This window comes from Mytilus californianus, unplaced genomic scaffold (assembly GCF_021869535.1).
Source record: "Mytilus californianus isolate M0D057914Y unplaced genomic scaffold, xbMytCali1.0.p SCAF_6, whole genome shotgun sequence".
NCBI classification, from domain to species: Eukaryota; Metazoa; Mollusca; class Bivalvia; order Mytilida; family Mytilidae; genus Mytilus; species Mytilus californianus.
This window is the reverse complement of record NW_026262712.1, coordinates 50322696-50336728: the sequence shown is the minus strand read 5'-3', so window position 1 is coordinate 50336728 and position 14033 is coordinate 50322696. Positions and strand designations below refer to the sequence as shown.

The 14033-nt window shown below is 31.8% G+C and overlaps 1 long non-coding RNA gene across 1 annotated transcript; it reads left to right on the top strand.

The window, feature by feature from the left end:
- The first annotated feature begins 8786 nt into the window (after window positions 1–8786).
- LOC127704789 (uncharacterized) lies at window positions 8787–11935 on the top strand. Its single transcript, XR_007983525.1, has 5 exons — window positions 8787–8894; window positions 9097–9243; window positions 9797–9956; window positions 10468–10516; window positions 11833–11935. It is a non-coding gene; the product is annotated as an uncharacterized LOC127704789 (long non-coding RNA).
- The last annotated feature ends 2098 nt before the right edge of the window (window positions 11936–14033 follow it).

Genomic DNA, 14033 nt, shown 5'->3' with positions numbered 1-14033 from the left:
CAGTGAATTGTATACAGTATAGATATAGTGAATAACATAGCGTATAAACCAAATTCTTTGTCAAACCGTTCTTTGAATTAAATTGGTGTCGATATGTTCATTTAAAGACAATTTATGACTTACATGCCTAGTTTATTCAAAAGTAAGTAACTATCTTCGCTCGTCGAAGTTTCTAACATCATGACTGTTTATTTAAATTCGTTTTGCTACTTTAGAAGTGATATTTCGACTCAAACCTATGCTGAATGAATGGAACATAAATTCGTTTTGTTACTTTAGAAATGATATTTAGACTCTAACCTATGCTGAGTGAATGGTACATTGTATTACAAATGCATGCCAACACAAAATTTATTTTAACTTTCTTAACTTTTTACTGAGCACTTTATAAAAGAAAATCTAACAGGAAAAAATAACTTCAACTGTATTCGGTCCATGTCATCTAGTCGTCCTGATCATGTTTGAAATATTTGCCACTAGACATAAGGCAGACAGCAATCCTTAGTTACCATCTAGAGATTGTAGTAGGCTACTATCATCAGTTTAGTACAAATAGTTTTTGACAATACCACCGATAATCAACAATACAGCTTAAATTTCTATCCTCGAGGCAGGTGCGTTCGACTCAAATCTTAATTGACTAGGATTGTCAGTTTTTGTACCGAGGTTGGTGGTTCTCTCCGGGCACTCTGGCTTTCTTCGCCTATAAAAACGGGCCTCAACGAAATAGCTAATGGTGTTGAAAGTGGCGTAACATCAATGGCAATCAATCATTCAATTCCCGAAGATAACATTCCATAGAAAGAGTAATCAAACGACATATTAACACAGCTGAAATATAATATGAATAGTACATTGCAAAAGGGGGTTTATTTTTAGACAACAGTTGTTCTTACAATCGCACAATTTCTTGAAAAAGATAGGTAAACACTGTATGAAAAAAGCACGGTAATATCTTTAAAAGTGTCATCTTGGAATTTAAAAACATAGTTTCATCTTACTGTATTATAGGTATATGAAAAGTCTTTACATGGGGATTAGTTGTACTTTATGCACTTGTATTACTTGTACCTAGAATTAGCTGTATAAAAAGATATTCCTTCAAATAAAATCTTTTATACACGTTAGTATTTTGTCTAGATAGGCAAAGAGGAGGTTCAAGCGCAAGTGAAACTAATTTAATCATAACAACAGCATGTGCCTGAAACAAAGCAAGCTATCTGTGCCATGTTTTGGTCTTTGTTGTTTGTCTAGTGTGTTTGTATGTGTCATTTTTCGGTATAGTCGGGTGTTTGATATCGGTCTAGTCTGTGCTATTTTTTGTAATTCCATTTACAGTTTTAACTCTTCTTAGAACTAGAAGTGAATTAGCAATAATCCAGAATAATTAGTCTTCGTTTTGATCACCTCTCAGACTAGCTGAACATAAATTATCAAGGATTTTTTTCTAACTAGCTGCTTATGGATTGATTGATAGATTTATTATATGTGTATTGATGTATATCTAGTAGCTCCTCATAGACACTAGAATTCTAAAAAAAGTAAAAAGGGGAGTAAAATACCAATGTCAACAAAACCTCATTAACCAAAAAAAACAAACAAACAAAAAACAGACAAAACAATGACAAAAGACGGGAGGTTAAAAGATAATGCTAGGTTTTTTTTTTCATTCGGCTGTAGGAAGTTGTCAGTATTTCGGTACTGACATGATTTGTTATAAATTTTTCTAAAATTGTCCGTTTTATAAGAAACTAAGGTTTCAACTCCCTCAGGCAAAGTTGGCCTTAGAAGGATTTGGCAAATATTTTAAGTCCTTTTTAATTATATAGCTCTTCAACTGTTTCGGTTCTCACACATCCTTGGCTTTAAACTATTCGGCTTTGAGCGGTTAATGCAGAAAAGCGCTTCGAAAAGCGCTTCGGACTCATGAAATTTATAACGTGTCATGCAACTAGACTAGGAAGTCGACTACAAGAGAAGCACAGGTGGTTACCATATTAAGACCGGTAGTTTAAAAACAGGACCACTTGTTTTTTCTGAATAGGGTGCTTCTTTTACGATTTGAATATTTATTATTTCTATGCGGATACTGATGTAGATGGATTATCTAAAATCAAAATCGCACACAACTTCTACAATGTAAATCTATCAGTTTGAAGGAATTTTTTTGTTTCATGTTTTTATAGTGTTAAAAAGATTTTAGAAAATTATATATTAAATATCAAATATAATTTCCATAAGATAAGTTTTAAAAGGTTGTATTTGAAAAAAAAACCCTTTTAAAACATATCTTTTTGGATTATTTACAGGGAAATTCAATAAAAATATGTTCCAGTTGTTTAGTGACACGCAATGTTTACATGTAAAGTTTTAGTGATATATTGGTATATTAATAAACTGTATATGTTATATTTCCAAAATTGATGTTTCAAGAATGAGTTTTCTACTAAATGACGCGTACTATTATTATTATTATTATTATTATTATTATGAAAGTTTTTTTTTTTATTTTCATACAAAAGAAATATTGTATATAACGATTAACATAATCTCATATCTAAACTTATTGACTAAAATATGTCTCTTTTCCTGCTGTTCGATGGAAAACTTCATGCTAGCTAGAAATACTAGACGAATCTTAATTTGTCTAACATTAATTGTTATGTTTTCTTTAATGTTTTTTTCAATAGAAGACTAGGCGGTCTGTAAAGTTCGTGGTTATATCCTTGAAATTTTTAATTTATTCTTCTTAATTAAAGATACACGCATGCTTCTTTATTAAATTCATTTCTCAGGAAATAAAACTGTCATAATTAGTCACGTTATGTGGGCATACCTCAATAAGAAAGAAACCCAACGACACACATCAGCAACAAGACACTCAAAGGTCAACAATCATGTAGAGTCTTGTTTGTAGTATCATCAATTTTCTTGGATGTATCTTTACATCACGTTATAATAGGAGAAAATTAGATCCGATGCAACCTTTGTGATGACTTTGTAAGGCATGTTTATGCTAAAAAGAATGCAAAAAAGACAAATGCATATTTGTTTATATATCTAAGTTGTTTTGGTGTTTTTTTTTAGTGGACCTGTCTAAATTGCTAGAAGTTATGCATGGACAGCCATACTTCTAAAAGAGATGAATAAGGAGTGGATGTAAAGCAGGTCTTGTTCAAATAAAAATATTCGCCAACCATAATAGGTTTTTTTAAACAAATGATAGCGAACATGAAAATCAAACGCCGAAATTAAACAAATTGCAAATTTCATATATAAAATTGAGAATGGAAATGGGGAATGTGTCAAAGAGACAACAACCCGACCATAGAGCAGACAACAGCCGAAGGCCTCCAATGGGTCTTCAATGCAGCGAGAAACTCCCGCACCCGAAGGCGTCCTTCAGCTGGCCCCTAAACAAAAATGTATACTAGTTCAGTGACAATGGACGTCATACTAAACTCCAAATTATACACAGGAAACTAAAATTAAAAATGATACAAGACTAACAAAGGCCAGAGGCTCCTGACTTGGGACAGGCGCAAAAATGCGGCGGGGTTAAACATGTTTTTTGAGATCTCAACCCTCCCCCTATACCTCTAGCCAATGTAGAAAAAACAAACGTACAACAGTACGTACAGTAAAACTCAATATAAGAGAAGTCCGAGTCCGATGTCAGAATAGGAAACAAAAGAAAATAAACAAAATGACAATAATACATAAATAACAACAGACTACTAGCAGTTACTGACATGCCAGCTCCAGACCTCAATTAAACTGATTAAAAGATTATGTCTTCATCATATGAATATTAGGCACAATCCCTCCTGTTAGGGGTTTAGTATTATACCGTCATAAAATATATGAGAAGAACATAACCCGTGTCATGCCAACAACTGGTTTTAGAATAAATGTGTTTAATTCCGATGCAAAGACCCTATAAGTGAATTAATATTAAAGCCAAAATATGCAATCTTTAATGACCTGACAACAGTATCGTAACTATATCCCTTCTTAATAAGTCTGTTTAAAGGTTTTGTTAGCTTTTGAGGTGAATACTGACTAATATATGTATTAGAAGACTGTTAAGTTGACTTTATGCGAGGGCCTCACTATATCTTCAATAAGTAGCTTACAATCAAGACGACAGCACTTGAAAAAATAATTTAGATCTACCACAAACACGAACTTTCATTATACGTTTTCAGAAGACAAAATATGTCTTACAATCTTGGACACTCTTCGAACTAGCAAATGATGGTGACGGTACTTACATTAATAAAATAGTATAACAAAAATACAGAACTCCAAGGTAAATTCAAAAAGGGGAAGTTCATAAAAATGACAAAATCAAATGTGTGACTTTATCCATCGGGACACTGAAGAAACCTTGGTTAGACCTCATACTAAACCCCTTTGATTAGCACACCAGAAGTTTCAAATTATGACTATACGGACGTGGAACAACAATTTAAAAAGAAGGAAATGGGTAAACAAAAAGTTGAAAAAACTGGAAAAGAGTGAATATGACAAAGAATCAGTGTCGAAATAGCAAGCATTTTACTTATCTTGCACGAAAATTTTAAATGCCGGGAAAGGTATTTACCCCCATTTTTGACATTTTTACCTATTATGTCTGTTTGTTTTGTTCACACATTGTTGTCAATATAATGGAATTTTATGCGACTGTCATACAAGTGAGAGGTTTTACTAGCTATAAAACCAGGTTTAATCCACTATTTTCTACATAAGTAAATGTGTGTACCAAGTCAGGAATATGACAGTTGTTTTCAATACGTTTGCTGTGTTTGGGCTTTTGACTTTGCCATTTGATAAGGGACTTTCCGTTTTAAATTTTCTTTAAAGCTCGGTATTTTTGTTATTTTACTTTTTACTGATTAAGAACACTGAAATAGACTACTGTTTAACCCTGCCACATTCTGTATGTGCCTGTCCCAAGTCAGGAGCATGTAATTCAGTGGTTGTCGTTTGTTGCTGTGTTACATATTTGCTTTTCGTTCATTATTTTGTACATAAATTAGGGCGTTAGTTTTCTCGTTTGAATTGTTTTACATTTGATATTTCGGGGCCTTTTATAGCTGACTATGTGGTATGGGCTTTGCTAATTGCTGAAGGTCGTACGGTGACCTATAGTTGTTAATTTCTGTGTCATTTAGTCTCTTGTGGAGAGTTGTCCTATTGACAATCATACCACATCTTCTTCTTTATACTAAAATCTCGTTTACTTATTGAGCAGAACAAATGTGCAGACAGTCTAGTGGCTCAAATCATTAAAATTCTAGCACAATGTCAGCTTTTCGATCGAACCATCTTATATATGAATCCAACATTCATCAAATTCGACTATGTAGAATAACATTATTCAAACATGATAGTTAAATGGCTTTCAGTCCGATAGAGTGAATGACTTTATTTCAGGGATCTACTCGCTAGAAATAGAGACAGTAAACATGAATCATGAAATTGAAAGGACAAACAACAAGCTCATCAATTAATTCCATAATCTTCAAACAACAATGTAATTTTATCTCAACAAAATATACACAAAATTTAACCCCATCTGGCCCGGTGTTTCAATTTGACAAACCACAGCACCTCTTACCTGTCCGGGGCGCATCAGTCGTACGACCGAATTCTGCACCTACAGTTCATTCTAATCCAGTATAATTTGTTTTATGTGTCTATGGAGAGGCCAAATGTCAACTCATCCTGCGCAAGTTCAAGGAACGCAAACGAGAACTAGTTTTTGCAAAAAATGAACATCGAATACTTCTATTAAAACAGCATATCTATTATTCAGGAGCATTTTGTAGGATAGATCGAATTACAAAGCAGGTTACTGTATTGATTGAAGGAAGTCTTAGAGTGAGAACAGTGCTTATCTGTACTAATATTTTAGATTTAATGTTGTATTGTGTATGTTTGCAATGTCAAAATTACTGATTGATATATTTGAAAGTATCTCGATGACTTAGTTGATATTATGGCAAAGTTTGACATTTCAGCAATAATACCGTTAGGTGATATGAAGACTAAGTCTTATCGTCAAGATAAAGTCTTTAAAACCTTTCCTGATGATACACACCTGCCCCTGCCAAAGACTACCCGGAAAATCATACTTATTACCAGCACAATGGAAGTCAATCTTCTCAGTTTGTTTATATTTGTATATTCAACTCAAATAGACAGATTTTGTATATCAAGCTTTTAATAAATAACTAACTGAATAAATCGTTTCATAGATAAGTTCAAGCATATATGGCATGCTCGTTTTCTATAAAACAAAGTCCGTTAAATCAATGACGGCTGTGAAAAAGTGAACTGGAAAAAGTTGAATGCTGAGAAACATTAGCAATTATTGAAACAGCGACTCAGTAGAAAGTAAAATAACAAAAGTACCGAACTCCAAGGAAAAATCAAAACGGAAAGTCTCTTATCAAATGGCAAAATCAAAAGCTCAAACACATTAAACGAATGGAAAAAAAACTGTCATATGTCTGACTTGGTGCATGCATTTCCGTATGTAGAAAATAGTGGATTACACCTGGTTTTATAGCTAGCTAAACCTCTCACTTGTATGACAGTCTTATCAAATTCCATTATATTGACAACGATGTGTGAACAAAACAAACAGACATAATAGGTAAAAATGTAAAAAAATATGTGTACAGGATGCATATTGATAAAAGTACTTTTTTACAGCGGATGACCGTGAGGTAACTCCGGTGTATTGCTATCGCCTAAATTTCCATTATGTAAATTAGTTTTGGGTTTTTAACCGATCTATAAACATGATAAATACGCCGACATCATCGAGTGCAAAATAACATTCCTTATCGCTAGCTATATATTCATTTCTTCAATGAATACTCATCAAATATTTTTTTTTAGAACATAATTTGATAATATTAAATTTTTTTTTGTATGTATGTAAGTAAAAATTATTAATATCTATGCAGACGTACAGAAAAATTGTGTTAACGCATTCGGAAGAATATCTCAAGAACGATTGCAATCTCCTATAAAGGAGGTGAAGATTATATACAGATACATGCAGGGTTATTGGTCCTTGCTCTCTCGTTTTGCGGGAAAATATGAATGCCTACTCAAATCCAATCTATAAGAAAAATCGAATTATTATAGAAGAGTGTCCACCATGCACTTGCACTGCACTATTAATAATTAGTAGAATAGAATGATATACAAATGGATGAAAATTATATATAAATGTAACTATAATATACAAATATTAATATTAATATAAACCAGAGTATATTGATTTGTATCACTACAATACATATATATATATATATAATAGTTATTACGGTGATGTTGAATTCCCTTTCATTTATTTATCTTCCACACAAGAACTTGTCTCAGAAAAAAAATACATCTATACATTAACCTCACTTTCAGGTATAAAGATGTGATTTTTTTTCTGAGACAAGTGCTTGTGACATCCACAATAACTTGCGGTCATCCGATGTTCAGTACTTCAGTACTTTGATCTTTCACTGAAATGAGCTTTAAAGATCGAGCTGGTGAAAATTTGAATTGAGACTACTTTAGAATGTGATATTTATATAACGAAGTCAAGAAATTTGTTGTTTGTTTTCCATAAGGTTTCAAGTTGGTTCACTTCTACATAGCAAACAAAATTGATGACCCTCGTACCTCGACTAAGATAAAGGGAGGTCGTGCTTAGAGGTTAATGAACATCATGTGAGTATATTCGAGTTCATCTACAGTATCTAAATATAATTGATTGATTGAGGAAGCAAATCAACTCGATAATAACATGTATGAAAAAGATATTACGCAACAATAGCTAGGCCTATTGATATATTTCGTAAGTATAAGAAAAAGCATTCTTTATTAAATTTTTTAGTTGTTAATAATTCCAATAAAGTCACTACTTTATTGATCCTCTGTTGTTGTGAGATAATACTAAATGAGAGAAAAGAGGCGAAAGATACCAAAAGGACATTTAGACACTGTAGTCGAACATAAAATGACAACACCATGGCAACCAAAAAAACGAAAAAAGACATAACAACAGTATACATAACACAACACAGAATACTATTGACTGAGCAACAATGATAAAATTGTAAACTTCCATTTCCTTTTGTAATATTTTACGTTAAATTATTTCGAATTGTTATACACAAGGCTAATACTTGCAATGCATTTAAGCTGGGAACAGTATATCTAACGGGAAATGAATCTGATACGCTTTTCAGTATAAAATTGATAAAATCTCGGACTCCCCGAGACTTCCCGAGATTTACGGATTTTGGTAGCGTCTGACTGAAATACTATCAAAACTGCCCAACAAATAAACCACATAACTCTAATTGTAAATAAATACAAGTTTTATCATTTAGTAGATATATTTTGTCATATAAAATTACCAAAATAAGTTTGATTTATTTGATGTGAAGTGTTTTATAATAGTTTGGGAATTTGTAATTATCATCGCGGCAATGGCCGCCATTTTTTTATTACCTGGTTTGCATTCTGCACAATTCTGTGATGAAATGCTTTCGATTTTAACAAATTTGAAGTGACAGAATACAAGTTTGATACACTAGCTTCACTGTAAAACTAAAAAATGAGTTTTGCAAAAGGGATACAAAAGTACGAGAGTACAACAAACTAAAAATAAAAACAAAACAAAACAAAGTTGAATGACACGGAATTTTTGGTTCATGTATTTAATTTCAAAGATTGTATGGTTCAAATTTCTCAACACGCAATTATTTGTAACATTCTGTGTATTCCTGATGTAAATATGTCAATATATTTGATAACAGTCCTCATTCCGTTTCAACTTGCCTAGACATTGTTGAAATATTTATTTAGCATATTTGGTAAGTAAACATATAATTTTACTTGTATTGTAATCGAATAACTAAAAACAAGCTATATTTTGTAATATAGAATAAATCATAAGTTCATAAAATGGTTTTATGTTATTTGTTATATTATTTATATTATTTTACATATAGATAAAATATTGAATTATTCTCTCAATTAGCTGTGTATCCCAACTCAATTTTTGTCTTATTTCAGTAGAAAGTAAGCAGTATGAACAAGACCAAATTCGTAATAGGATTTATCGGACTCTTGTTGCTTTTCAATATTTGCACAGCCGGCTGGCGAGTTCGTGTAAGACTGAGGGTTCGGGTTAGCAAAGACAAAAAGCGACGTTCTATTGAGGTACTAGTATTTATATTTCACCCTCTAAACAAAGACCTTTAAATAACGTTTTACTAAATTTAATTCAATTAATCAGCTGCATACAATTAATCTTTTATGAATGTTTTCGTAGCATCTCGGAATGTATAAAGCGAGACTGCCTCCGTCGATGAAAGTGCATTACAGACAATTTCAATTGATCTATTGATTGATTGATTGCTTTAGACGTCTAGTGGCAAATATGTCATGCATATATTCAGGCGGAGCACAAATAATGAGGATTTAGAATTGATATTCCATTCCGAGTGGACGTGATTGCATGTAGTTACATCCCACACAATCAAACAGACTCACCTTATTTATAATATTGTCTTTTTTTGTTAATCGTTAAATCTCAGACAATCTAGGCATGTTTCTAATTAAGTTACAACAACCAAATTTAACTTGTAATGCTATTTTTTAAATATTAGTTTGGTTAGATTGAATATCAACGGTGAAAGCTGTACACGTGAATCCTACCAATAGTAATTTATGACGTTGAAACTTTTTTTTGAATACTTTTTTAAACTTTCAGACTAAGGGAACAGAATACTCTTTTGATGTTCCATGTAATCTTATGAATTACGACATTGACAACAACGATATGATAAGTATCGAAGAGTTTGCGGAGGCACTCAAGCAACACGTAGATAATACTGGTGTAAGAGAGTTGTTTGTTGTTATCGATAAAAACGGTAAGTTGTAGCATAGTTTCTAGTGTACGAATGTTTTACTGATGGTTTTGAATTGTGTGCTTAACTTCCGGTTGATTCAACGACTGTTCTTACGAAGGCGTCAAATCGTAATGAAAAACAATGTAATACAAAAGAACAAAATTAACTAATAAATATATTGTAAATAAACACATATTTTTAAGACTAAGCAAGCTTCGAAATTGAAAGACTTTTGGAACAAGTGTGTCTTATATACTTTCGCGTTCGGTTGGGTTGTTTTGCTTTTTGTTTTTGGAAGACATTCGTTTTGATTCATAGTTAGACATCTTTTATCGTTTTGTAAGGGAATTATCTATCGCTGATTATCAAGCTTCCATCATGGAGTTGTAGTGTGTTTTACAAATTTAAAGTAAATAAAAATATTTTCAGAAATTAATTTCCCTATCACTATCAATTTAGTATGTTTCACAGAATGCAATTTTTGAATATAATGTATGTAATTTAAGATATTTTTTTTTTCTTCAAAAAATAGGAGATGGAGTTCTCGATGCTAAAGAGTTGAATGCGGCTAAAGAGTGTCGGTAGGTAATTTAGTTACTTTTTACATCGCGATGACCTTGGGGTCATTCAGATGTATTGTTATCGCCTAGATTTCCATTATGTAAATTAGTTTTGGGTTTGTAACCGATCTATAAACATGATAAATATGCGCACATAAACGAATGCAAAATAACATTCCTTATCGTTTGATATAAATACATCTCTTCAATGAATACTGATAAAAATATTTTTGTTTACAACATAAATTAATAATATGAAAATGTTTAGTAGTTAGATATATATATATATAAGTACAAAATCAATGATAATATCAATGCAGACGTACCGAAAAATTGTGTTAAAGCATGCGGAAGAATATCTCAGAGAACTTTTTGCGAGGACCGGTAACTCTGTAATTGTTTTTGCGGGAAAATATGAATGCCTACTCGTATCCAATCTTAGAAAAATCGAATTTTTACAGAAAAGTGTCCACCATGTATACTGATTTGTATCACTGCAATATAATAGTTATTACGGCGAAGTTGAATTTCCTGTCATTTATTCATCATCCACGCACGAACTTGTCTCAGAAAAAAATATATCTCTGTACATTAACCTCAGTTTCAGGTAAAGAGATATGTTGTTTTTTTCTGAGACAAGTGCTTTTGACCATCCTCAAGAACTTGTGGTCATCCGATGTTCAGTACTTCAGTACTTTGATTTAGAATTATTACTATTACTTTAAATGATCGTAACACACCCTTCTTATTAAAGTCGAAGGATGCTTTTTAAGATAGCGATAATTCATTTACTCTTGCTACAATTGTTTGTATAAAAAAGAAACGCATTACTTAAGGTTTGTATTTTAGCAAATATTGAAATTCTACCCCATAAATTTACAATATGATTTAAAAGAGTAAGTGTTTTCTTATTAACGACACCGTACCAAATAAAGGACTATATCAAGTAGAGACAAAATTCAGTATCCCTATATACAGTTTTACATAGCTATTCGAATTCATCCGAACGTGGTTTTAACCATTTTTATTATTTTCCGTGACATTGTAAGTTGAAGCTTTAAAACTGACTGCTACTTCTTTAAAACGAAACAGATACATACCCAAGACTGGCCAATGACATAATACATTCATGACATGTACATGTATATACACAGACACTTTGAGTATTATCGCTTTATTAGTTTATAACTTGCGCAATTTGTTTGGTTTTTTTTATAACCGTACGGCTGTTGAATCGGACATTTTTGTTGTTGTTTGTTAATAGAACTGTACTACCTGTACCTATTTATTGGATCAGACATTGTTTTCTAAATTACACACTTTTGATTTCATTTCAGATAAATAAATCTGATGCAGACCAGGACCGGACCCACCAAGAATTCCCGTTACTACATTTTTCTTTGCTGATAATTATAATTCAAATAAATCATTGCAAATGTTTGTATTTTTGAGTATTTTTACTGAACTTTAGAATGAGTTGTCAAGGATTAAAATTTTTTTTTATTGTTCACGTATCAATTGTTACAATACAAAAATAAAAGTATGTCGTATATTGCCAATGAGACATATCTCCACCAAAGACCAAATGGCGTAAATGTTAGCAACTATACAGGCGGAAACCCAGTTAAAATTCAACAAAAGAAATGGAACTCTTTATTAGCGAAGGTAAAAAAAAAGGCCAATTTGGTGAATTTGAATTGTTTACATCTGTTACTATGGGCTTTAAAAGTTTAATGAATGTGCATAATTTAGAACTTTATGCATCTTACATGTGTGTCTTTACTTAAATTATGGTATGGAGCTTCGAGATATTTGTAAACTTGTACATCATAGACACATTTTCACAAAACAGTCGATTGTGGTAGGTGCAAATACATGTGGATCTTTTTTGTGCATACGCATAAATTCATCTTAAACCTCTGAAAATTTTTTGTCTGCCCTTCCACGAAATTTAATAAGATTTTTTTTAAAATATTTTTGAACTTGTGAAAATTCTCCCTGACAACCGATCAGACAATAGGTTAAGTTGACCAAATGCATAAAGGTACATTAAATGATGCTCAATATCTAGTTGATACATTTGTCTTTTAAAATACAGGTGGTTTAGTAGGATCGTAATGATGATATGTGGATAAATTGGTCGGTTTTCAAGAGCTAAACTGACAGCGCGTCATCACCACAATGGCTTCCATTTTTACGATCATAAAAATTAGATGGCGTAATGGGGAGATAATTTTGACTAAGTAGAATCCTGACTGCTATAGATCACCGTATTTTCTTCAACAATGAACAAAACCCATACCGCATACCAAGCTATAAAAGCCCTCGACATAAAAAAGCGAAAAAAACTAACGGCATGATTTATGTACAAATTATGAAATACAGTATGGCAAAAGCAAAGTCATTTTCAATTCATACATACGTAACACAGTCAAGGGCCATTCGTTCGAATTTGGTTCCGTGAAAAAATTCTTTCATTACAAGGCTTATAATGGTTTAGTTTTATAAATTTTGACTTGGATGGAGAGTTGTCTCATTGGCACTCATACCACATCTTCTTATATCTATTAACAAATCATTAAACATAACCACAACCGCTCACAATATCAACATACATTTCAAAAAAACAAAAAAATAAAAACATTGAAAAAAAAATTTCAATGAACTAATGAGTGAAAAGAAAAGAGAGAGAAGACTAAAATTCAGAGAAAAAAATCTTCAACTTTATCGATAGATAGATACAGATAACGTTAACAGGAAACAGGCAATGAAAATAAATAAACGTCAAATAAAATTCTGGATCAGTAAAAATAACTAACAGCACAAGAAAATGTAACGGGCAGACAGACATACAGTACGGAGACTTCAACAAAAGGCAAATGATATATCAGAAACATTTTGTTTAAATGGGATGTCGTATTGTCCATACTGCTAGTTAATCGATTTGTGTACCGCTGGTTTGTTTCGTCCGTTGTTTGGTATAACGTCTTGCTTTTGGTCGTTGGCTTGTTTTGTTTTGGTTTTCATTTGGATTTTTCATACATTCATTTTTGATATTATTATTCATAATGATAACATGTATGTATTTATTTAGTTATTTCATTTGTATTTTCTAATTCGTCATTTTGTAAAACTGTTCTTTAAGATTTTACTACCAACTTTTTTCAACTATTTGTTGTTTTTTTTTTAGTTGTAAATAAGCTTTAACTCAAAACACGACTTAACGTTTATTTCTTCATTTGACATTTTTCGATTTTCAAATAAGTACCTAGTAGACGCTATCAACAATAACTTTTGCAGCTCAAGTATAGTATTAAGTACATTGTAGTTCCGGCAATTTTTTTGTTCTCAAATACCAAATATTAGTTTAAAACTAGGAAGACAGTTTATACCTGACATCTGATAAATATTCTTACATGTGTCTTTAGAAATAAAAAATAAACTCGGTTGATTGTAAACATCGTGAAGACGCGTATTTGTTGGTACCGATCATAAACTCATAGGAATAACCTACATTTGTCACCACTTTGTCATATGA